General features: G+C 30.6%; 1 protein-coding gene across 1 annotated transcript in view; it reads left to right on the forward strand.

The window, feature by feature from the left end:
- Positions 1-25,493, forward strand: part of zfh2 (Zn finger homeodomain 2) — a 57,832-nt gene that overhangs the window by 12,405 nt on the left and 19,934 nt on the right. Inside the window, 1 exon segment of the mRNA XM_075728934.1 lies at positions 17,155-17,437. The gene's annotated coding sequence lies outside the window, so the exon portion shown is untranslated.

Genomic DNA, 25,493 nt, shown 5'->3' on the forward strand with positions numbered 1-25,493 from the left:
TTGTGGATGTGTGCTGCTACTACTGATTCTGTTGTGTGTTGGGTGGTATAGTTGAAAATGAAATTTTTTGGGGCCATCATCATCACCACCACCACCACCACCACCGCCTTCATTTGATCCATTCACGCTGATGAAATAATTTATTTTTTTTTCTAAAATTAAAAAATTTTTTTTTTTATTTTCGAAATTAATGTAATTTGATTTGTTAACTGTCGTTTGTGCTGGGTGTGTTGGCTGCCCGTTACTCGTTTTCAAAATCAAACTGAATGGTCAGTGAAGAGAGAGAGAGAGACAGATAGAAAACCTATGACAGTTTTAATGGGATTTGTAGAAAACGACGGTCACTATTTTGATATGAAAAAAAAACTCTATTGCCTTTCCTTACATGTTCTTTATCCCATCATCTATTTTCGATTTTTTTTTCACTCAATTTCGATTGTCGTCGAATTTGAAAAAAAAACAAAATTTGAGGGTTGTCATGGATTTTCAAAAAAAAAAAAAAAAAAAAATAAATAAAAAAAATTTCCGATTCTCTTAGATTATAGACATCCAAAAAAAAAAGAAAAAGAATTTTTGCTTTTTGCTTGCCCCAATTATTATTATAGAATTTTTAATTTTCTAAATGATCTAATCATCGTCATCAGTCCCAAAGTAGCAGCAAACAGTAATGTTATCTATTGACAATGAATGACGTTTCAAAGAATTTAATAGTGAAAAAAAAAAATTTACAATTGCAAATTTATCACACACACACTGAAAAAAATATGATAAAGTTTTCACTGTGCCAACTCTGAACATTATTGGTCATCATTAATGATTATATTGGCTTTTTTTTGTTGTTGTCGTTGTTGTTGTTGATTTTGAACAACAACAACAACAACAACAAAATTTTTTATTTTCCATTAGAATAAGTGATTGTTGTTGTTGATTATTATATCCATCCACAAATAAATATAATTAAATGTTGGATAAGTTTTGATTTTGATTTTTCTTTTGTTTTTGTTGTTGTTGTTGTTGTTTGGCGTCAGCTGCCAATACACACACACACACTATTGATGATGATTACATCTCATCGATTATTGAATTTTTTCTTTTTTGTTGCACAAATGGCTAATAATATAGTGATGATGATGATGATGGAGAAAAACTTTTGATTGTTTTGTTGTTATTGTTGTTGTTGTTGTTGTTGGCTATTTTTTTTCAAATCCAGGCTTTATCGATTATTCAAATGAGGCCGCCGTAACGATGGTGGTGGTATATTCAAATCAAAGATTATTGTTTCTCGATTCATTGAAATTTTTTTTCCAGTTTTTTTTGTTTGTTTGTTTCCTATTTTTGAATCTTGTCCAGGTAAAATTGGCTTATTAAAACTATGCTAATACAAATATTTGACTTTTTTTTTGCTGGATTTTAAAATTCAAACTCAAGAGTTTGACATCGTTTCGTTTCGTTTCGTTCATTGATGAATGGAATGGAATGGAATCGCTTTTTCTAGCTTGTAATTTTTAATTGCAACAAAAATCAGAATGAGCTGACTTGGTTTTTTTTTTGTCTTTCCGTCTATGATGCTTTCATCCACACACCACCCCCTCATCCACTCACATCAATGTTTTGATATGTTTTGAATATGAATCATATCGTATGTGTGTAGTAGTAGTGGTGTGTTTGCTGTTCATTATTGTTATGAATGACAAATTCTGGAGTGGAAAAAAAAGATATCTGAATAATCTGTGAATGTTTTAGCCGATAACGATGATGATGATGATGATGATGATGAAAGAGAAAAAAAATTGGAAATAAAAATGATGATGGTAATTCGAGTTTTTTTTTGACAAAAGTAGTGTGCTAAAACGAACCGATCCTTGGGGTAGAGTGTTGGGGGGTTTCATAAAACAGAAAAAAAACGAAGTATCCGGATATGCAATTGCAAGCTTTTAATGTATGCACACCATACACACACACACACACACATGGAGAATCAATTCATTTTCAAATCAAACACACAGAGAAGAAGAAGAAACAAATGAACGAACGAATGAATGAAGGAAAAAAATTCGGATAAAAACTATTCCATTTTCTATTACCATATATTACATTTCTCTCTCTCTCTCTCTCTCTCTCTCTCTCTCTCTCTCTCTCTCTCTCTCTCTCTCTCTCTCTCTCTCTCTCTTTCTCTTTGTGTGTGTGTATGGGTTTCTTTTACATGCTGTTAGCATTTTTTTCATTCATTCATTCATTTGATGATGATTTCTCTAGATTCATTCATTCATTTGGATGTATTTTGCATGTTTGTTGTACAGAATATCCCCCTACACACACCACATAAGTGTCAATAATAATATTGGAACCTCAATTCTATATAACGAGGTTTAATATTGTATTGTATATATACGCACAATAACCATAACCATTTGCCACCGTCGTTTATAACATGATGATTACGATGTGTTTGTGTGTGTGTGTGTAGCCTTGATGATGATGAATGCACTGCCAAATTGATTTAACTAATTATAACGGGCTTTCATTTTCTCATTCTCAACAGAATGAGAAAATGAGAATTCAAAAAAGAAAGAAAGAAAATGAATTGGAATCGTCCAAAAAAAAAAAAAAATTATGATTTGCGTTTTTCTTTTCCTCTCTAGCTACCTTCCCCCCATTCATTTAGGTCTTACTTGCACATTTTAGGATGCAATTTTTTTTCTCCGCTTTTGTTGATGATGATGATGATGAAATGAATGCTCGACCCAAATAGACACCACACAATACAGAATGAATGAATCCCATTAATAGCTTCGATTCTTGCTTTTTTTTGTATGCATTCCATATCCATACACTCTCATCATCATTTGGACTATCCCTGTGTCTCATTTTCATCATCATCATCATCATCATCAACAACGAGAATAATATTCTGGTTCAATGCCATCATCATCCTCATCAGCCATCACTTGTCACTTTTTTTTTGGTCTATTTGAGGTTCCTTTTTTTGATGAGTTACACACATACACATTTGTGGGGGTGGTGGTGGTGGCGGTGGTTTCTCATATATTGTGATTGATTCACTATTTTTTGATATTTGATGATTTTGTTCTCCTTTCTACCTTTGTTTGAAAGAAAAAATCAAAATTGAGTATCGAGGAAAACAAATCTCTCAGTGACAGATGTATGTATTCCTGTTTGATGATGATGATGATGATGATGATGAATATATGATCCATTTTGGGTGATTCTCTACATGCAGATATTGGCAATTTTTTTTTCGGTTGTTGTTTTTTTTTGTTTTGTATTCAGAGACAATTAGTAGTAGGTTTTTTGCATTTATTCTCCATTTATTCATTTGGATTTTGTTTCCACAATGATCAACAACAACAACAACAAAAACAGCGACCTTTTAAATGTAAAGCTCAACAAAAAAAAAAACATTAATCAATATGATTAGGATATTTTGCACACACACACACACCACTATCTTGATTCAGTTTTTTTTTTGAGTCAAGTTGAATCTTTCTATTCTCTATATGCTATATATACCGTAAATGTGCCGTATTCATTCATCTCAGTTGCTGTTGTTGCTGTTGCTGTATATTCCTGTCGATCCAGAAAAATAAAACTGACTTGGATGGCTGGATGGACAACACAAACATATAACATTCTTAATTAGATTTATTGAGCATTTTGTCTTTTTTTTGTTGCTCTGTTCAGGGTGGTGATGGTGGTGGTGGGGGGTTGTTGGTGGAAGGTTGATGTGTGGTGTGGTTAATAAGTTACGAAACTATCCATGAAAATGTTTAATAATAACACCAATGAAACACACATGATTTTCGTTTTCTATATGGCTGAATCGGTGGTCGGTTTTTTTTTTGTTTGGCTGATGTTCCATCACTTTTGTGTAGTATCCAGTATTCAATATATAATAATTATTACCCGGACACTCATCATTTTTTTCTGTTTGTTTGTTTGTTTGTTGGATCCACTGCTGTTTATTGAATTTTGATGGATTCAATTTTTTATTTGCGCTTAGTCACACACACACACACACAGACATCAGATCATCATCATACAAAATCAATGAATAAATGATGTCCCAATTTTTTTTCCATGAATGATAACCATGTAGATTAATAAATTGTTGTCACAAACACAGACAATTTAACTGAAAAATAATTAACACACACTCACATATTCATTCATTGTTTGTTTGTTTAAATGTGTCCAATATATATATCTATCTTTTATCATTAATGGAATAAATGAATTCTAGAATATTCCAATCTTTATAATGATAACAAGGAAAACAAAATTTCAGCTTTATTTTTCTAGCCATCATCATCATCGTTGTCGTTTACTACTTTTTAATGCAAATCTATGTATGTTTGTTGTTGTTATGCATTGTGGGTTGAAAATACAGCTGCCGCCTTTTATTTTTTATATTAATTTTCTATATGTGTTTGTTTGTTCATTTGATATAAATATATCCATGTGGAGGAAGAATTTAACAACACCGTGATATAATCAAAATACACACATACACACACACACACAGTATATGTGTACACAGGAAACACTAATTAAGATTGGTTGCATAACGGTAATAATAATAAAAATTTCATTTAAAAAAAACAGCAAAGAATTATTGCTGCTGCTGCTGCTACTTCTTATTCTTCTACTACTACTACCTCTATATAAAGAATGAAATAAAAAACATTTTGAAATTTGGAACATTTTCGTTTTTTTCTGTAAAATTTTTTTTCAATTATAAAAATCAAAAGATGGTGTGTGTAATATGTTTGCCAATAGAGAATACATCCTGAATATTCTATCTTTCTCTTTTTGGTTTTATTTGCCTAATGTCCATCATTTTTGGCCTTTCTGTTCTTTTTTTTTTATTCATACACACATACCGTTGCCTATTGCCTGATTCATTTATTCATTTATTCTATACAACGACCACCAAAACTAAAGTGAAATAAACTCTGAAAATCCAAATGAGAAGAAAAAAAAACTTTTACTCATTAATTTGTATGATAATGGCGCCAGCCCCTTTATACACACAGACACATACACTAAACTAATATAAATTAATGAGCCTTCTATAGAATTCACCATCACCATCAAGTATACATAACATTTTTTTTTATTTGTGGAAAAATAGTGAATTCTCAACACATTGCATAACAACAGCACACACACACACATTGCTTTGCATAGGCAAGCTTTTTTTTGTTCCTGTTATTCGTTGTGTATACCATATATATTCAATAATGATGACGATGATGATGGCTGCTCCTTGTTGTTGTTGTATATGAATGACTCCCCAAGAATATTAAAAAAAAAACGACAATCTAATTGCTCTTGGTCATATAAGCATTTTTTTTCGTTTGTTTTCGTCAGTATTTTTTTTTTGTTGATTTTTATATGACGCTGTACTGTTACTGTTGTTGTTGTCGTAGCGGTTATATATCATTCTCATCGAAAACAACATCCTTTTTACACAACTATCTACATAACAACAAACCATGTGTCCACTAAAAACATTTTACATTCGTTGACGATATATAATGGTGTTAATGTTGATGATGATTGTATTAAACACACCAAACACAAAAATTAAAACTTTTTAATCAAAAAAAAAAGAAGAAGAAGAAAGTCTGGCATTCATTTCTGGACCACACATACACACACAGGAGAAAAGAATTTTATTACTCATTATTTGGTCTCATTTTTTTTTCTTTGGTTGTTCGATTCCGTGGGTACCCGATTCCGTTTTATCATTCCCCCATCATATTGTGTGTGTGTGTGTGTGTCTCCATTGCAATAAATGCTCATTACATGTATAAAGACTATGATGATGATGATGATAATGTTATAAAATATTCGGTTTATGTTCAATCAGATAGGCAGTGATATTGTCTCTTTCTATTCATTCGTATATTATCATCAAAACTCTCATAAACTTTATACACACACACAGAAAAAAAACTTAATAACGATGATCAATAATATATAGCCAAAAATAAAATGATGATTCAGGCATAATAATTTCATTTTTTTTTATACATGAAAATAATTAATTAGATTCAGCAAAAAAGAATTGCTGTTGTTGTTATTGCAATTCAATGAAAATTTATATTCAGATGAATCTTGTTTTTGTATGTTTCTGTTATTGTTGTTGTTGTTGTTGATTCTTGATTAATAATTACCAATGATGGATTGAATCCGATGAATTGTCACTGGTTTTAATCAATTTTCATTAAAATTGTTTTTAGTAATTGAAGAGTTATCATTGAATTTTTGTTTTCTTTCAGTTTTATTTACTAATGCTAGCGGTGGTGATGGTGGTGGTGATGGTGGTCACTAAATACAACCCGCGGGTATTATATATTGTTTATATCCCTTGTATATATTTATTTCTTTGTCCATGTGTGTGTGTGTGTGTGTCTATGGTGGCCTGATTGTATGCTATATTTATTCATTCAATTTCATTTCATTTCAATTGAAATGAAATGAAATGAGAATGTATTTATCGTGACAAGAATTTTCAAATTAGAAGCAAAAAAAAAATAAAAATAAAAACATTTGATAGCTTCTCAATCATCATCATGGATGGTTTGTTTCAAGAGTTTTTTTTCGTTGTTCTGTTTCTTTTGAAATAAACAAAAAACACTTGTCACACCACAGTGTGTGTGTGTGTGTGTGTGATTGTTCCATTTAATTTTTTTTTTGCGCGCTGACGTTCATCCAGAATCTTTACAATTTCTATTTTTCAATTTAATTAATTAATTTTTTTTTTGTTTTGTTTTCAATGGTATGATTTTTTTTTTCGGTAGCCTCACAATCACATTTCACAATAATTAGTTTGTTTGGTTTTTTTCCCGGGTTCAAAAAAAAACATCAACAACAACAACTACAACCAGAATAGACGTTGAAATCAGAAAATTAAAATCAGAATTTGATAAAAATCGACACATCGATCTCTTTTCCCTCTCTATCTCTCGCTCTTTCAATTGCCTGAATAAATATGTATTTCACATTCTACAATTCTGTTTCCATTGAATGAACAAGAAGAAAAAAAATTCGTGGGCAAACAAAAAAAAATAACCTTCAAGGCCAGAAAAAAATGAGTAAAAAAAAAATTTGGGAAACATTGTAGCAGTAGCATTTATATAAATATCTTGAAAAAAAGAACATACACAGATAAAAGCCAAATATACCACAAACACACACATTCAACAATATATTCGGTCTGTTTTGTTGTTGTTTTTTTTTCTTTCTTTTTTGGTACAAATGTCCGGCATACACGATGACGAACAACAGAACCAGAACAGTGGCCGAGAAAAAAAATACATGGATAACGGAGATTTTTTTCTCTTTCTTTCTTTCTTTCTTCAGTATTCGATGTATCCAAAATCGAAATTGAATCCTCGTCGTCAATCATAAATATATACTCTCTCTGCGTGTGTGTATGTGTGTGTGTGTGATGTTTGTATTTTGATTCAATGATGACGTTGTGCACTTTGTATGTGTGTGTAAGATTCTTAAGTGAATTTTTTTTTTCTTTGTTTTTTTTTACTTTTCCTTTCCATTCTTAACATACACTTGACTTTTATATACACCAACAACAACAACAACAACAACAATCAAGAATAACAAGAATTCTCTGTATACCATCTTCATCATTCATAATTTGATTTGTAATAGTAACATTTTTTTTTTCGTCGTCGTCGTTATATTCTGTTGGTGGTTGTATATGACCTCTTGGAATCATCATTATTGATGAATCAAATCGACTGTGTATGTCTATCTTTCTCTTTTGTTGTCCACCATACACACACACACACACATACATAAACACTTGTTTATCATTCTGTATTCTGTATCTTGTTATTTTTTTTTTTGCTCATTTCTTTCGCCTGTTGATTCTTTTTTTTTCATTTGATCAAATGCGAATCCACATCATCATTTGCATAAAATTAATTAATTAATCAGAATATTTTTTTTTCTCACGAACAAAAAAAAAAAAATCTCCATCCATCTCAGTGTGTGTGTGTGTGTGTGTGTGTGCATTGAGATTATAGTGTTTTTTTTTCGTCAGTGTTTGTGCATTTTCATTTTGTAATTAATTAGTGAAAAAAAATAACTAAAGAGAAGCCAATCCCTCATCAGTGGTTCGTCCTCTTTTTTTTCTGTTTTGTTTTTGTTTTTATATTTAATGTGCTGCTGCATACTCAATGTTATATTCACTGTGTGTTGTGTGTGTGTTCATCACACTATTTTTTTTTTTTTTTTTGCTTCTAATCCTTACGCCAATTAACATAATGAGTGCTGTTGTTGTTGAAAATTGTCTCGTTTCTCGTTTTTCATTTCATTCCATTGGGGAAACACATACATATATGCAATATACACAGACAAAAACACTCTACACAAATTGAACACTTTTTTTTCTCTCATTTTAACTAATGAAACCAACACACACTCAAACACATGCATACACAAAGTGTATAATAAAATGGAAACATCGGATCTGTTTGCCTATGTGTGTGTGTATGTGTGTTATAATTGTAAAACTATAAATTCATTATCATCATTTGTATATAGAAAATGCAGATGTAACGTTTTGTATGAATGATAGAAAATAATCAGTTTCCATTTTCATTTTTCATGTTGATGATAATTAATGTATGGATCGCAAACAAGTGTGATATATTGATTATTCACCATGTTCATTCTCGGTGTTCATGGTGGTATTGGTGGTGGTGGTAGTACTCATTTACTATTTTCTCTATATAATTTTCCTAAATCTAAAAATGGGTTGGTTTGCCTCTGTTTTTTTTTCATTATTATCATTATTCCTGATTCTGGTATTCTCCATGTTGATGATGATGATGGTAACCTAGGAGAGAACGAAATCGTTAGCGTTAATTACTATCAATACTGTTGTATAGTATTGTACATACATACATACATACACACACAAACATAGAGAGAGAATATTCTGTCTTCCACTCTCATTTATTCTATGTGCATCTAATTAATCTGGTTCTGTATATGTGTGTCTGTATTTTTATCTAGATCATTCATAGACCATGCTCATTAGAGACATTAGAAATAAAACAAAAAAAAATAATGAAATGAAATGAACCAACTCTAAAAACACACACTATGCAAAAGAATATTCTACTATAGAATAGACAAAGATAAATAACTGAATACATGTCAGGCGCCAATTTTGCACACACACACACACACACAACAGAATGAGAAATTAATGGAAAAAAAGGCAATGAAACATCAGCATCACTCTAATCAATCCTTTTTTTTCTCTTTTTTTTTGGCACGCATGTCTAATTAATTTATTAGTCTCCCTATTATTATTATTATTAAAGGTTCACGAGCTTTATCATCATCATCATCATCATAATGATTGGCTTGCTATTTTTTTTGTTGTTGTCTTCTTTATGTGTTTCTGAATTTTTTTTTCTGTGTTCCAACAATGATGATGATGATGATGATGAGTACTGTGTGTACCCAAAACCATTCTCATCGTCATCATCATCCAACTAAACAACAACCAACGAGCAAGGCAATTATCTTTTCCACACACACACACATACACACACCGACAATATATACAGATCCAAAAACATCAAATTTCTACACTTTTTTTGTGATGTGTTCGGGTTTCATTTTAATGCCCACACACACACACACACCAATCCTGACATTGTTATTATTATTATTATGATGATGATGATGATTCTTGTGGTACCAAAAAGAATCTATGGATCCAATTTTTTTTTCTCTCTTACAGTTCATCATTGTCGTTCATGTATAGATAGATATATATCCCCTTTCATTTGCTAGTTTTTCTCTCTCTCTTTCTCTCTCTCATTTCATTGATTCATTCTTTCCTTCCTGAATTTTCATCATCATCATCATCATGATCGTTGTGTGTGTATATATGGTAACCAGATATAGCCTACCGCCACCGCCCTCTTTTATAAAAATGAGAGAATATAGAATAAAAAGCCGTTAATGAGTATTTAGTGAAAATGAGCTTCAAAAAAAAAAAATTGTATTTATATGCGTAATAATAACCACCAAGACTCAAAGAATCAAAGAATGAAGAAGATTTTATTTTATTTTATATTTTTTCCATGCGAAACACTAAAGAATCGAAACTTTAAAATTTCTGTGTGTTCAATGTATGTATGGTTTTTGTTTTGTTTTCTTACCACCACTATAGATTCATTCATGATTTGATTGTTGTTGTCTGTTGGTTGAAATTTTTTTATTTCATTTCATTTCATTTTTTTTTTCATTGAATTTTAAAATTTTTTTTTCTCTCACTCAAATAATAAACCACTACTACCACGACACAACACCACCACTATAGACAACAACAACAACAACAACAGAATCGACAGTGAAATAAAAAAAATTTGAAAAGAATACACCGATGATTTTGTTGTGGGTGGTGGTGGCTGTAGAATATTAGAAAAACATACGACGGACAATAGAGAAATGGTTTATTAATACCACCACCACCATTATCATCATCATAGATATGAAAAATAGATGGATGGATATTCGAACCATTTTTATTTTGCTTGAAAAATAAAATAATTTACTCTGTTGTAAATGGTAATAAAATATTTAAAAACATTTTTCTAATTGCTTTTCGCATACACAACGCACACCACTATAGGCCAGTCAAACATCCATAAAAATTACCATTATTATGAATGTGCCCCATGAAGATAAAATTTTTATTCGTGTGCACCATTGGAACAACAACCAAAAAAAAAAATTAATTAGAATTTTTTTCATTTTTTACTGAAAAAAAGTATCCAACGTCGTCGTCGTCGTCGTCATTGTCGATATTTGACATGGATATTTTCTGATGAAATCGGATAATCTTCTTTTTTTTAGTTTGATTTGATTTGATTTTAGTTTAGTTTTTTGAATATTATTAAACAATGCTTCGATGATGATGACTATGATATGGTGGATTGTGTGTGTGTGTGTGTGCAGAATGAAGAAAAAAAAATCACATTAAAAGCACGTGTTGTTTTATGAAATTTTTATTATTATTTTACATTATTTGTGTTTGTACTGTTTTTTTTTATTGTTATAGCCAATACGTGCTCTGAAAACATTTTGTGCACATCCCGCGCGCGTAGACATTGCGTTTTTTTTCTCCTTCCTTTCCTCTCTCTCTCTATGTCGATGTTGATCACACATTCACAATGCATGCCTATCTGTCTGGGCAAAAAAAAAACAAATAATGGGAATTAGTTTCAAAAACTGAGAGAAAAAAAACTGATCCAATAATATTCCCTGCCATACATACAAGGATTTTTTTTCTACTGGGTAGAGGGGTGAAAAATTGATTAGGTTATGTCCCGTGTGTGTGTGTATTGCGAACTTGGGGTGATTCCAAAAAAAAACAAAAATTAAAGTAGAGATAAACTTGAAACTAAAATATAAAATGAGCGATCCAAAATGAATACTAAAAAAAATTGAATGAAAATCTGTCTACCATCGGCTTTTAATCTTATCGCCATTTCTCTCTCTCTCTCTCTCTGTGTGTGTGTGTGAGTGGGGCCAAATGAATATCCAGATCTTTTTTGTTGTTGTTGTTGTTTAATTTGTGTATTAAAATTTTTTCCTTCCTTTTTTTTTGTTTCGACCGAGAAAAGAATATTCTAAATATTCAACCGCTGCCTTCTTTTTTTTCTGATTCATTCATTTAAATTGCAAAAAAAAAAAAATACGCACACACTGCACTTATGGAGTGCCTGAAAGCAATGCACACCAACACACACACACCAGAATTATAGAATTCTAGAAAAAAAAATTTTGCAGAATTGCACTTGATATGATGCATAAAGTGCGTGTGTGTGTGTGTGTGTTTTACTTCTGTATTTTTTTTCAATATTACCATTGTGTGTGTGTGTGTGTGTGTGTGTGTGTGACAACACATGCTTTCATCGTCGTCGTTGTTGTGTGTTTCTTTTCATTTGTAAATTTTCATTATTTTTTTTTTGCACAATTCTCAAATGAATGAATAAATGAATGAATGGGGTGAAATGGAATGAAATAGAAAAAATTCGTAATTTTAAATTTTATAATGAAAACTACGAAGACGACGAAAACGACAGTACTACTGCTGTTACATCCGAAATTTAAAATATATATTTGTGTTGAACAAAACAAAACAAAACAGAACAGAACAAAAAAGTTTGTGCCCACTGTCACATTTTCTATTTGTGTTGCGTTATTCTTATTATTATTATTGGATGAATGAATTTCGTATTCGTATTTCCGTTTTTTTTTCTTTTTGAAAATGCAAAGCGATAAAGTTTTGTATCATCATCATCAACATCATCATCAACATGAACATGAACATTGAGTTTGATCCATTGTATCAATTACACACACACATGCACACAGAATCTTGTATGTTTGAATCATCAATACAAGAATCTCTCTCTCTCTCTCTCTCTCTCTCTCTCTCTCTCTCTCTCTCTCTCTCTCTCTCTCTCTCTCTCTCTCTCTCTCTCTCTCTCTCTCTTCATCTTTTTCATTGAAAATGCAAATGTTTTTTTTTATTTTCTAGTATCAGTTAGAGTTGGTCGATTTTTTTTTATTGTTATTATTCTTGTTATTCGTATTGGAATTGAAAATAAATAGGAAAAAATTATTCGTTATCGAATCTTGTTTACTACTACATAACGACAACAACAAAAAATTCTCTCTCTCTCTCTCTCTCTCTCTTTTCATTTCCATTTCCATTTAATGATGATGATGATGATGATCATGATTACTATCATCTTGCTAATTAGCCATCATTTGCTAAAAAAAATATACTGCATTGCGTTACATCTCTTGTTATAGTATTTACCAAGATGGAAAATAAAAAGCTTTTTTTCCACTATATCTATCGTGTTTTTGGCTGTTGTAAAATAAACCCATTTTGATGATCATCAACGAAACATCATCATCATCATCATCAGCAGCAGTTGTAGTAGTAGTAGTTATTTTTATTGGTCTACAAAATTATTTTAAACGCATGTGCGTATGCATATGTGTTTTATTCATTTGAATTTATCCAAAAAAAAAAAAAAAATGAATAAATGAATGAAAAAAAAATTCGTTAAGGCTTTTTTTTATCTTTCCACACACACACACACACACACACTCTTTCTATTTATCTATATACACAACTTTGATGATGATCCATCTATCCATCCATCCATTTATTTTTCATACTCTATAAAATGCATACACACACACACACATATTCATTGGTTTACATAATCACTTTTCATTTCATTTCACATTTTATTCCAAATTCATGCACACACACACACACACACATAGTATGTGTTTAGCCCCCTACCCAAAAAAATGAATGAATGAATGAATGATAATCCTTTTTGATTAATTTTTTTTTTCCTTTTTTCTTTTGCACACCCTACTCTGAATAAACACACACACAGACACACACATAATGACGATGATGATGATGATGATGAAAAAAATATGCATATATATCTCATATGCAGACACATTTTATATATATCTAATAATGATGATGATCATTCATTCATTCAGTTCATTTGAAAATCGAAATTAATGATACGTTTTTTTTTTCTTCATTATTACTCTTACTGCTGCTTATTGCTGCTGCTGCGACAAACAAACATTGTGTTGCCGTGTTTTTTTTTCTCTGATCGCTATAGCTTCTTATCTCATCATCGTCATCATTATAATCATTATTGATCCCTTGCAATATATACATGTTTAATCTCTTCTTTTTCTCCTTCGGTTTTTTATTGAGGAATGGAAAAAAAATAAAAAAAAAATTCACCAGAATTTCATATTGTTGTAGAATTCATAGACATTGTCGGTTGTTTGTTTGTCTATGTCTGTGTTTGTATATATGAGAATATATTGATCTTTGATGTTTTTTTTTTCACTTTGATAGATTCATTTGATAATGATTAATTTTTGTTTTCTACTCATTTCCCATAGCAAATACAACACTAATTAATTTTTTTTTGCTGTATAAATTTCTGTTTATCAACTGACCAATGTCCGTTTTTTTTGCTACATATGTTCCATTTTTATTTTTTTCCTTGTTCCATCCATCAATGGATGGTTATTTCTAATTAGATCAAACTTTAACTTCCTATTGCTTTTATTATTATTTTTTTTTTTTTGGTTCTCTTTTTTTTCCAATTTGCTTGTTTGACCATCACGCAATCAATCAATATATATTTGCATTCATTCATTCATTCATTCATTCATTGATTACTACATTTTGGTCAGGCCAGTTTTCTGTATTTTTTTTTCTGTTCTTGGATTGATCAATGACATATTGACATCTTTTACTTTCGATTGACACAATATAGAAACAACAACAACAACAATAATATCCCGATCGAATATGTGTGGTCAAAGAAAATTTCGGGCCATGCAATTTTTTTTTATCATTTTTTTCTTGATGAAAATAATTTACAAATTTTTTTTTTAATTGAATGAGTTATATGGCGCCACCACCTAGTCATAAGGATAATTAATCGTCATTTGTGTTTTTTTTTGCATATGTTCACTGTTGTTGATGGTGAAAATTCTTTAATTTTTTTTTTTTTTTTTTTGATTTGTCACTGGTGGTCGAAACTGATGAATATGTGAATTATTCCGAATGTTCAATCAAGCAAAAGAGAATAGAATATTGTCATTGCGATTGCAATTGGATAAATTCGTTGTTGATGATTTGCTTTTGTGTTCACCGTTTGTCTGTATAGTAGTTTTATTATTATTTTTTTTTTTCTGTACATCAAGCAAAAGCATCCATCTGTCTATGATGATGATTGCTGTGCATCTCTGCATACACTGAAAATCATATTGAGAAATGAAATGAAATGAATGAATCCAATCCAATCTAAATGTGAATCCATTGAAAATTGGTCAATCTTTTTTTTTCTTATACATTTATTAATTATATTAATAATAATAATAACCACTCACACACTTTGGTTGTTCACACACACACACACACACAATCATTGCTTGCTTGCTCATCATTCTGTGTGTGGGGTGGGGGTGGGGGAATTTCTCTCTGTGTTTATGTGTAACAATTCCTGATTCTTTTGCTGCTGATGTCCAATATATAATAATAGCTTGGCTTGTTTGGCCGATTTGGTTTTTGTTGAATGAATGAATGAATGGATGGATGGCTAGAGTAATTATTTGGATTCTTCATTCCACTATATATATACTGTATATTTGTTTCAAATAAAACACATACACACACACACATAGACACATCAACCAAGCAACAATCCAAATAGCCAAATGAATGAAACTCATCATCATCATCATCATCATCATCATGGATGCGTTAATTCTAATTCTAATTATTTTTTATTATTATTTCATTTTTTTGCTTGGACAAACACACATTTGTCCATCACCCAAACACACACACACACACCAACCAACCGACCGACCAACCAACCAACATTGACACATGGACAGGCATTTTCATTCATTTATTCTCTCTGGTCATCATCAAGTAAAAAAAAAAGAATGAAAATGAAAATGAACAGGACACAGAATAGAAGAATAAAAAAAAGAATACTTGGCTATGCTTTGAAGCTGTAAATGTTGTTCGCTTGCTTGCATCATTTTTATTTTTTGTTTCCAAAATGGCTAATAATAATTTCTTCTTCTCTTTCTGTTTGCCCACTGTCATTCATTCATTTGATTATCGTTTTTTTTTCTTCTCTCTCTCTCGCTCTCTTTAGTTTTTTTTTATTTTATTTCAAATATACATTGTCCATGTGCATTGGATGCGACAAAAAAAAAATTCACAATTACAATGAGTGGTGGTGGTGGTGGTGGTGGTGGTTCCAGTCATTCACACACCGACAAAAATAAACCTTAAAAGTCAATCTTTTGTTTTGTGAATTTATTGATTGAGGCTAGGATTTTTTTTCTGTTTGTCTGTGTTTGTTGTTTGTTTGGAATAGAATTTCGGGCTCTGAATGTGTATGTATGTATTGTCACAATATTCGACTGGACATTCGATCCAATTTCTGTTTTGGTTTGTTCGACAAACATAATTAGAATTTTAATTAAAAAATTTTTTTTTTCGCTGTTACTTGGGTACATTTACTCATTGTCATCTGCATCATTGCGCTTACATTATTTGTTGTCGATTCTACTTGGTGACATTTTGTTTGTTTGGTTGTGTTCTGTAAATGAAAAAAAAAATTTATCCGATAATTTGTTGTTGTTTCAATGACCATCCAACCATTTATATATGCGGATAAGAGAGAGAGAGAGAGATCAATTCATTATCGATGGACGATATTGACCAATTGAACTGGTAATCATTTCATGAATAATAATAAAAAAAAATTAAATCAATCAATTAAATGAATCTCACCTTGATCTTTTTTTGATTTCATTGTAAAAAATTTTATTCTTCACCCCCCCCACACACACACAATTTTATTTCTCATTTGAAGGAAAAAAAACCATGAATGAACTTTTTTTTTGGTGGACGAATTTTTTTTTCAGGTGTTCATCAAAAAAAAAACCTTGCATTTTGGTAAATTACCAACACCACCGCTACCACCACCACCACCATTGGCTATTGTGTTTTTTTTTCGTGAATAAACCACACGGTGTGTGAATGAATGATGAATTCCATTCATTCATTCATTCATAAGAAAAGAGAAAAAAAAACTTTTCGGTCATAATTAATTTTCTATATTTTTTTTCTTTTCGTTGTTGTTGTTGTTGTTGAAACCACCGTTGTGTCCATAAAAAAAAGGATTGAACGGAGAAAGGAAAAAAAAGAGTAGCAAGAAAGCAAACACACACACACACCTCACCACACCACACCACACTATTGTTCACTTGTTCTGATCGGTTCTGATTTTAATTGGACCAATGTTAAACGATTCCTTTATCCGTTTGAGTTTGTGATTCTTTTTTTTTATTTTCTTGCTGATTTATATATAAGAGATATTGATTCATTTCAATTCCATTCATTCATTTTTTTCGTTGTTGTTGTTGTTCATTTTCAATTTTTTTTCATTCACGTTTTTTTTTATTATTTTTTTCTTTCATTTTTAGGCTTCTGATTTTTCGTTTTTCGTTTTTCGTTTTTCCAATCATCATAAATATTCGTTGAACAACAACCACAACAACAATAAATGGACATGCAAATGTTTTTTGGATGAAAATCATTTCATTTTACATTCAATTCGACCAATTTCATGCTGAGAATATATTTATATGTTGATAACGACAAATACCAGAGAGAGAGAGAGCGAAAGAAATAAGAAAAGAAAAAAAAATTCTGAATCATACCACCACCACCACATCGAACACACCCACTATAAAAACCTCAAAAAAGGTATTTATAATTTGAATTTTTGTTGAATGAAATTTTTTTTTTGTTTTTTTTTACCTGCTAGTAAACACCCACACTAGCCGGATATGATTAATTTGTCCGGTTATTTTTTGTTCGAGTGTGTGTAGTAACTACTAGTGCACCTAGTCTAGACATTAATATTGATTATGATGATGATTGTCGTCGATTGTATTTACCGGTTTTTTTTGTTTTGGTTCTTTTGATGATAAAGAAAATGTCTGGTATTTGTCTATATCCCAGTTTTTTTAGGTTTTGATATTTTGAGTAGTGTCCAATTCATTCATTAATTTTTTTATGGTCTGCGTTTTTTTTTTGGTCCGGCCAGCCAGTCAGTTAGTTAGTTAGTTATTTCATTTGTTGTTGTTCAATTAGTCAACTTTCTCTCTCTCTCTCACTGATTATTATTATCAATCTAAATCACAACAACAACAACAACAACCACCACGACGATTTTTTTTTTGTGACAACACATTCCAAACAGTGAAGAAAAAAAAAAGATTAGTGAAAAACCAACTGAATTTTCGGAACGGAAAGAACAAGAAAACAAAACAATAATATATACCCACTGAACAAACAAAACCATTTTTTTACCATTAAAAATAAAAAGTTTCAATTGTTCACCATGTGATTGTGGCCAAATCTTCTCCATAGTTTTTGGACAACAAAAAAAGAAAGAAAGAAAAAATTAATTGCCATCTGTCTGGGACTAAATCTTTAGTCTCGTTCTGTGTGTATTTAACATGTATTTGAATTTGACAACATTGATGATCGATAGATAGATAGAGGTCTAAATTGTCATTAGATATTTTTTCTCATCATAATCGAACCATATTCAAATTTGTCTTTGATATTTGATCGGTCATGGAATTCCATTCGAATCGAATCATTTTTTGTTTTGTTTTGTTTATTAATTTTCCATCTTCAATTTGAGAGGATTATATATATTGAAATGATTATGACGAAAAAATGATTCAAATTTTTTTTTCTCGTTCTTTTGATGTTGTTGCTATGCACTGAAAAACAAAATTGGTAAAAAAAAATTCCAGTAATCAATCACTTCGACACACACACACAGGTAACACTCTCGTTTAGGCTTCATTCTTTGGACGCCCATTGTGAATGAGCTAGCTCACACTAAGCTCACGATGAACTAATTGTCATATATTTGGTGATCTGAATCTATGGCCAATATGTCCACTAACATAACCATCAAAAAAAAAAAAAAAAAAAAATTCAATTGAGAACTAATATTTACTTTCAAACAACCAATGGTATACATATCGTCGATATTTGAGATGAAATGAAATGACCAAATGCTTGATTATTGATTGTCATTGTTGTCGTTGTTGTTGTTGTTGTTGTTGTTGTTGTCGTTGTCGTACACTTTTTTGGATGATCGGTGGTCTATGTTTGCTTTTGTTCTTTTTAATAAATTGATTTAAAATGAAAAAAAAGTACCACCATTACCATATACTTTTCAACTGTGTGTGTGTGTGTGTGTGTGTGAAACACACCTGGCATTTTAATTTTTTTTTCTTTGATTTTTATTTTCAAATATATTGAACCTAGGAGACCTAGGAGTGAATATCTCATCTCTCATTTGCTATTATATATTATTATACTAATAAGTTGTTAGCTGAAAAGTGATGGTGGTGGTGTCAGTATGGTTTTAGGGAATGTGGAGGTGGAGAGGTTATCGTTCTTGTTTCAAATGAACAAAAAATAATCATCATCATCCTTAAATGAATATGTGAATAGGAAGAAGAAATCTTTGAGAGTGAGCATTCATTTCTTCATTTGATCATTTTCATTTCATTTAAATATTTTTTTTTTCTCTCTGTCATCTAAACAACACAGTTCCCACGAGCAAACAAAAAAAAAACGATAAAAAAAATTTTTAAATTTAAATCTTCAATTTCTTTCCATCCCACTTGCTCAAACACACACACACCTACCTCTCATCTCCATTAGTTTGATAAATTCAGGTACAAAAAAAAACGACAATATGTTATCGGTGGTGGTCTATTGTTTTGTCTCAAATGGTAATATTTCTATTCTTAGGTAGTAGTAGTAGTGATCCGTAATTCGTCATTGGTTTCTTCAGCGGTTTTTTTTTCTTCATTTTCGTTTTTCGGTATCTTGTTGTGTATGTGTGTGTGTGTTTGTATTCAGGGCTTAAATGAAACAATCAAACACACACAGCACACTCTCCTCATTGACCGTTATATATTGACGTTTGGCTTGATATCATAGCGCAAGCTTTTTTCGCTAGCTAGCTATAGCTTCTTCATCGGTTTCTTTTGTTCTTCATTTCCATTCCATATTTGCCACCGTTTTTTTTTCTCTCTCTCTCTCTCTCTCTCATTGCTTGACATGTCAAATATCACCAATCTATTGTTCATCTATAAAGATCAGCATACATATTTCTGGATTTTTTTTCTTCATTTTCTTTTTTTTCTGCAAATTCATTTCTTACATTTTTTTTATGTTTTGTTTATTTAGTTGGTTTTTTTTTTAATTTTCAATTCAATTTATTTGTATATCGATCATAAGATTCTTGAAATTCAATTTTCTAGTTAGAAAGAGAGAGAGAAAGAAAGAAAAAAAATTGATTGATAATCTTTAATTGTAATCAGAATCTAGACACATTAATTATACTTATTGATGATCTATTGATGTTTTTTTTGTTTGTTTGTTTTTTTTTCATTATTCTCAATCATCATTGTATGTTTTCATTATGATTTTTATTTCGTTTTGTTTTGTTTTGTTTTGTTCCATAGAATATCATTGTGTTTTTCATGATAATAATCAAGTCTCTAAAGGTTAATTATTAAATATTGATCATCATCATCATCATTATCTCCACCTTTTTTGTCGATCGGCTAATCGATCGATCTGGCCTGTGTGTATGTGTGTGTATATGGTATTGATGATGTTTCGTATGACAATTAAAGTTGTTGTTGTTGTTGTTGTTTTTTTTTCAGTTCAAATATTTGAAGCAAATGAACAAAATGTAGCAATTAGTTTGCTTGAGATATAGAAAATTATCTTGTCGTTGTTATTTCTTTCCATCATCAACTTTGTAATTAACTTTTTTTTTTTGCTTTTGTCCAATCCACATTCTCTCCATATAATAATGATGATGATCATCATCATCATTGATGATGAATCACAAATGTTGTGTGAATGGCACCACCAGCGCATCGATATATATCAGGTTTTTTTGGACCCAGCTAAACAATCGAATGAAAAACAAATCAAATGAAAAAAAAGTAATTTTCAAAATGATCGATTCGATTTGATTTGTAATCATCAGATTGAATTGTTTTTTTTTGTTAATGAAAATGAATTTCGATTGATTTATCTCCAAATAAAAATCTGTGTGCCTTGTTTGTTTTTTTTGACGCTTTAAAAATTTTTTTTTTCGTAACTTATTCAGATTGAAAATTGAAAACAAAGTCCAACCTGATTATATTCCGGCGGCTAGTCTGATTTTCTCCTCTTTGTTTGTTTGTATTCTGTCCATTATCATCATCATCATCATCATCACATACAGTACCAAAGTCCCGATTTATGATTTTGTCGGCACCAAAAAAAGAGAATCGGTATTCTTTTGTGTATGTGTGTGTGTGTGTCATTATTATGTTTGTTTCATTCGTTTTTTTTTCAGTTCCCACTAGTTATACACACATACACACAGACAGTTGAATCTAATCAACTTTTTTTCTCTTTTGGCTAGTCATCATCATAGATATCTTGCTTAAAGATGTCATCTTTATCATCTCAAACTAGGTCTTTTTTTGCTTGTTTTTTTTTGTTTTGTTTGTTTGTTGTCTGATTATTAATTTCGTTTGGTTCGTTTTTTTTTCTTTCCATTTCGTTCGATTTGCTTGATTGGTTCACTAGACAACGACAACAACAAGTGACCACTCTGCATTGTTAATCTATCGATCGCGTCGTTGGTCCTTATTATTTTGAAACCCGGTAATAAGTTTTTCGTAGTTGTTCAGTTGGGTCCATACACACACACAGAGACTTTTTGAGTGGCCAAACATTCGTAATTATTGTAATTATTTATTGAACAATAATTATTTCCACCATTCTATGTCCTCATTTGTGGTTCTCTACTTATTATAAGGCCAACGAAAACTTTTTTTTTGCAATATTTGTCTTAAAATCTCAGGTCCTTGATTGTGAATCAGAAAAAAAAATTCATTCCAATGATGTTTGATGGTGGCCGATGTTTGTAATTAGGTGCTTAGTAGGACTAAAAAAAAAATCAGTAATTATTATCATTAAGAGGCGCCAGATTCTCTAATATTTGTCTGTACACGTCATGATTGTTGTTGTTGTTGTTGTTGTCATAATCACCTTTCATCTTTTTTTTTATTTCGCTTGCCCCCCACACTTTTTTTTTTTTTGGTCATGTGCATGTAATCATCATCTTTGTTGTTGACCAGATTGAATGACGAACCATACCAATAAGAAATGCATTTCTTTTTCTTCATTTGATTGACCCAAAATAAACGTTCTTGTGTATGTGTGTTCGTATTTGAAATTTGAGATATCAAAACCATCGACTGTAATTATTTGACGCGACTGAATATCTACCATTTTTTTTGTTGATCCTTAGCAATTAAGAATGACTTTCTCTCTCTAATAATAATAATAATAATTTGTAGTAGCGGTTCAATCATAGATAATCTTGGCCTTCTTCTTCCATTTTTTTTTGGTTCCTTGTTTTTTTTCCAAATCAAACGAATTATCGTGATTCATGATGACTAGGTCTGTCTATCTTTTATGATCAGTCGTGTTTTGTTGTTTTATCAAACTTTGAACGATGCTATTATTGAACTGAGATTTTTTTTTTTTCTGATTCTCGTCTCGATAGACTGCTCTCTGGTTCCTTGTATCAATTTTCATTTTTTTATATTACGATTCTTGTATTCCATTCAAATCGGTGTCAATTACACATTGTATCCAATTGGATTTTTTCTTTCCTACTATGGCTTCAATTGCAATTAGATTTGTATTGAATTGGATTCTTCGCCATTGGTATCAGGTATCATCAAATAGATGGACCATGAACCATGGATTAATTAGTGATTTTTTTTCTGGGAAAATTTTTCTCTTCTCTCGTTCCACATATGTTATCCAAAAAAAAAGAAGAAAAAAACGATTATTCATGGCGCACCTAATAATCAAATGATTGATTTGAAACCTGGATCGAGATGTAGATTCCAAATTATTATTATTATTATCATAGTTCATTCAACTATGATGATCATGATGATTATGATTATGATTATGATAATGACAAGATGACATTTTTTTTCCCCAAATAAAATGAATCAAATATACAAAGAAATGAATGACAGTTTTTTCTTTTTTTTGGTTCATTCATTTGTTCACATTTTGTTTCATTTCCTCTCTATCTTTCGATAATTTTTTTTTTTTGGTTTTCTTCTGTTCTGTTCCAAATGAATATCCCAAATCATATGACAGTTACCGTTTTTTTTTCTCTTTGCTCTGGTTGATCACCGTGAACATATAGATTATTATTTTTGGCTACTACTACACTACTACTGCTACTAGAAACCAATCAGAACAAAAAAAAAAAAAAAAACAGTAGCCACACACATACCACCAATGATCAATGATCAATGATTCGATCCTAATCAACATTTTTCTCATTTGAATTTTTTTTTTTTTTTTTTTTTGCTGCTTCTTTAAACACAATTACAATACGGTACAATGATCTGTATTTTTTTTTCGTTGTTGTTGTCATGACATATCGTGAAATTCAATTCAAACTCACTACACTCTGCTTATAATTACAAAATCAAGTTATGTCGTTGTTTTTTAACACATTTTTTTTGGAGCTCTGATTTTTTTTCTTCTTATTCTCCTTGTAATTTTCCTTTTTGTGATTTTTTTTCTTGACGATATTTGTCAAATGTAACCAAATGACGACGATGACGACGACGATCCAAGTATATGGACAGTATTGTACACCCCATATATATATATTCATCAGGTCATATATATATATTGTCATTCAAGAGATTTGTAGCGTCCACCTTTTACTTGATTAGTTAGTTGAGTAGAAAAAAAAATACGTAAATTTTCACCAATCTTTCAGTATTAATAAGTGGTCCAGGTGTGTTTTTTTTTCTTTTTCTCTTTTTTTATCTCTCTTGGTGTGTTCATTTCCAAATAATGTCCAAAATAAGAAAAAAAAATACGAACATGGAAAACAATTTTCATTGATTATGATGGAAATGTTTGTTACTATCCCCATGTTTCTTCGGTATATGTGATATGTGCGTACCAAGATCATTTTGGTATGGAACAAAACAAAACAAAACAAAAAAAAAGAAAAAAAAATGTCCATTTTCGTTACCGTTTTTTCTATTGTCTTTTTATTTCGTCGCTCTCTTTTTTTTCTCTCTCTCTTTTTCTCGGTTTGTTTGTTTCAATCATTCATTCATGTGAATGAAATTTTTTTTTCTCATTTTTAATCGGTTATCATCTTCTTGTTGACCGATATTGACCTTGGATACCGACTAACGATAATATAAAAGGTTCCAACAAAAAAAAAAAACATTAGCCAAACAATCTGATTTGAAGTCGAAACAAAGAAAAAAAATAAAATAAATACTTAATCTTCTAAGGAAAAAGAGGGTGGTGGCAAGAAGGGGGGCGGAAAAGTTCACCTTGATATTGATAATCATTGACGATGATGATGATGATAATAAAAAACAATCCCATGTTGTTCCTTCTCTTTGCCACCACCACCACCAGTGTGTGTGTCTTTGATACGACGATTTACTTCGGTGTTATTTATATAAATCGAGCAAAATGCAAAATGCAGAAAAAAAATTATATAATTAATTTAATGGCATTCAACCGAGCAAAGATTCATTGCCGATTGGCAATGAAATAATAAAAAAAAGGTGTAGGAAAATTTGTTAAGATTTTTTTCTTCTTTTTTTATTCTTCTTATTCACCGATCATTTAGTGCACTGAATACCTGGTGTGTGTGATTTGGGTTGGTATTACCAAATAACTGAACACCAACGTGTTTTTATAACGGTGTTGGTGGTGATGATGATTGTGATATTTTTTTTTTACATGACAATCGTTTTCTTTTCTTTTCTTTTTTTTATCTGGAATTTGGCTTATGGGCTTTCAATAAAATTCAATTCAAATTAAATTGAAACAGATTTAACACTGTTGTTGTTGTCATTTTATTTTTCTGTTTTTTTTAAAAAAATCCAGTGTAAATTGTCTAAAAATGATGATGATGGTGGTGGTGGTGTTGGTGGTAAATATTGATTGATTCACATCGAATAAATTTCCATTGAAACAAAACCAGAAATTTTTAATTTTTTTTTGTGTTTTCGTAACAATCAGGAATACCTGTTGGCAAGTCATTATTATTATTATTATTATTAATATCGTCATTAAATCGGTTGTAGTGGTAAAATTTTTTAAAAAATTGTACAAGGTTTTTTTCTTTCAAAAAAAACTGAATGAGAACAATGAAAAAAAAAATACAAGAAATGTTTTACTTGTTATGTGTTGTTCCACACACACACACACATGTTGCTCTCGTTCAAATCTTGTATATATCATTTAATTTTGGTGACGCCTTCGGGTTTTTTTCAATAAAAAAAAAAAAAAAAATTCAAATGAAAAAGATCACCGGCCACCACCACCACCACTATTACCACCACCACCATCGCAATGACAACAACAACAACCACCACCACCGCCTTTTCAACCTTGTATGAATAATAAAGAAGAGAAAAATAATTGAGAGAAAGACTCTTTGATAATGATGATGATGATGATGAAAGGATCACATTGAATCGACGATCGAAGCCATTCCCTCATTTATTTTCATTTTAAGATTAGCCATAGACCTGTAATGGTGTATGTGTGATAATGATGTGTGTATGTGTGTATGTTTGATAAGGTTTGGCTATTGTTGAATACATATCTGTGCAGTGTGTGTGTGTCTGTTTTTTTCTGT

Source organism: Dermatophagoides farinae, chromosome 3 (assembly GCF_024713945.1).
Source record: "Dermatophagoides farinae isolate YC_2012a chromosome 3, ASM2471394v1, whole genome shotgun sequence".
Classification (NCBI taxonomy): Eukaryota; Metazoa; Arthropoda; class Arachnida; order Sarcoptiformes; family Pyroglyphidae; genus Dermatophagoides; species Dermatophagoides farinae.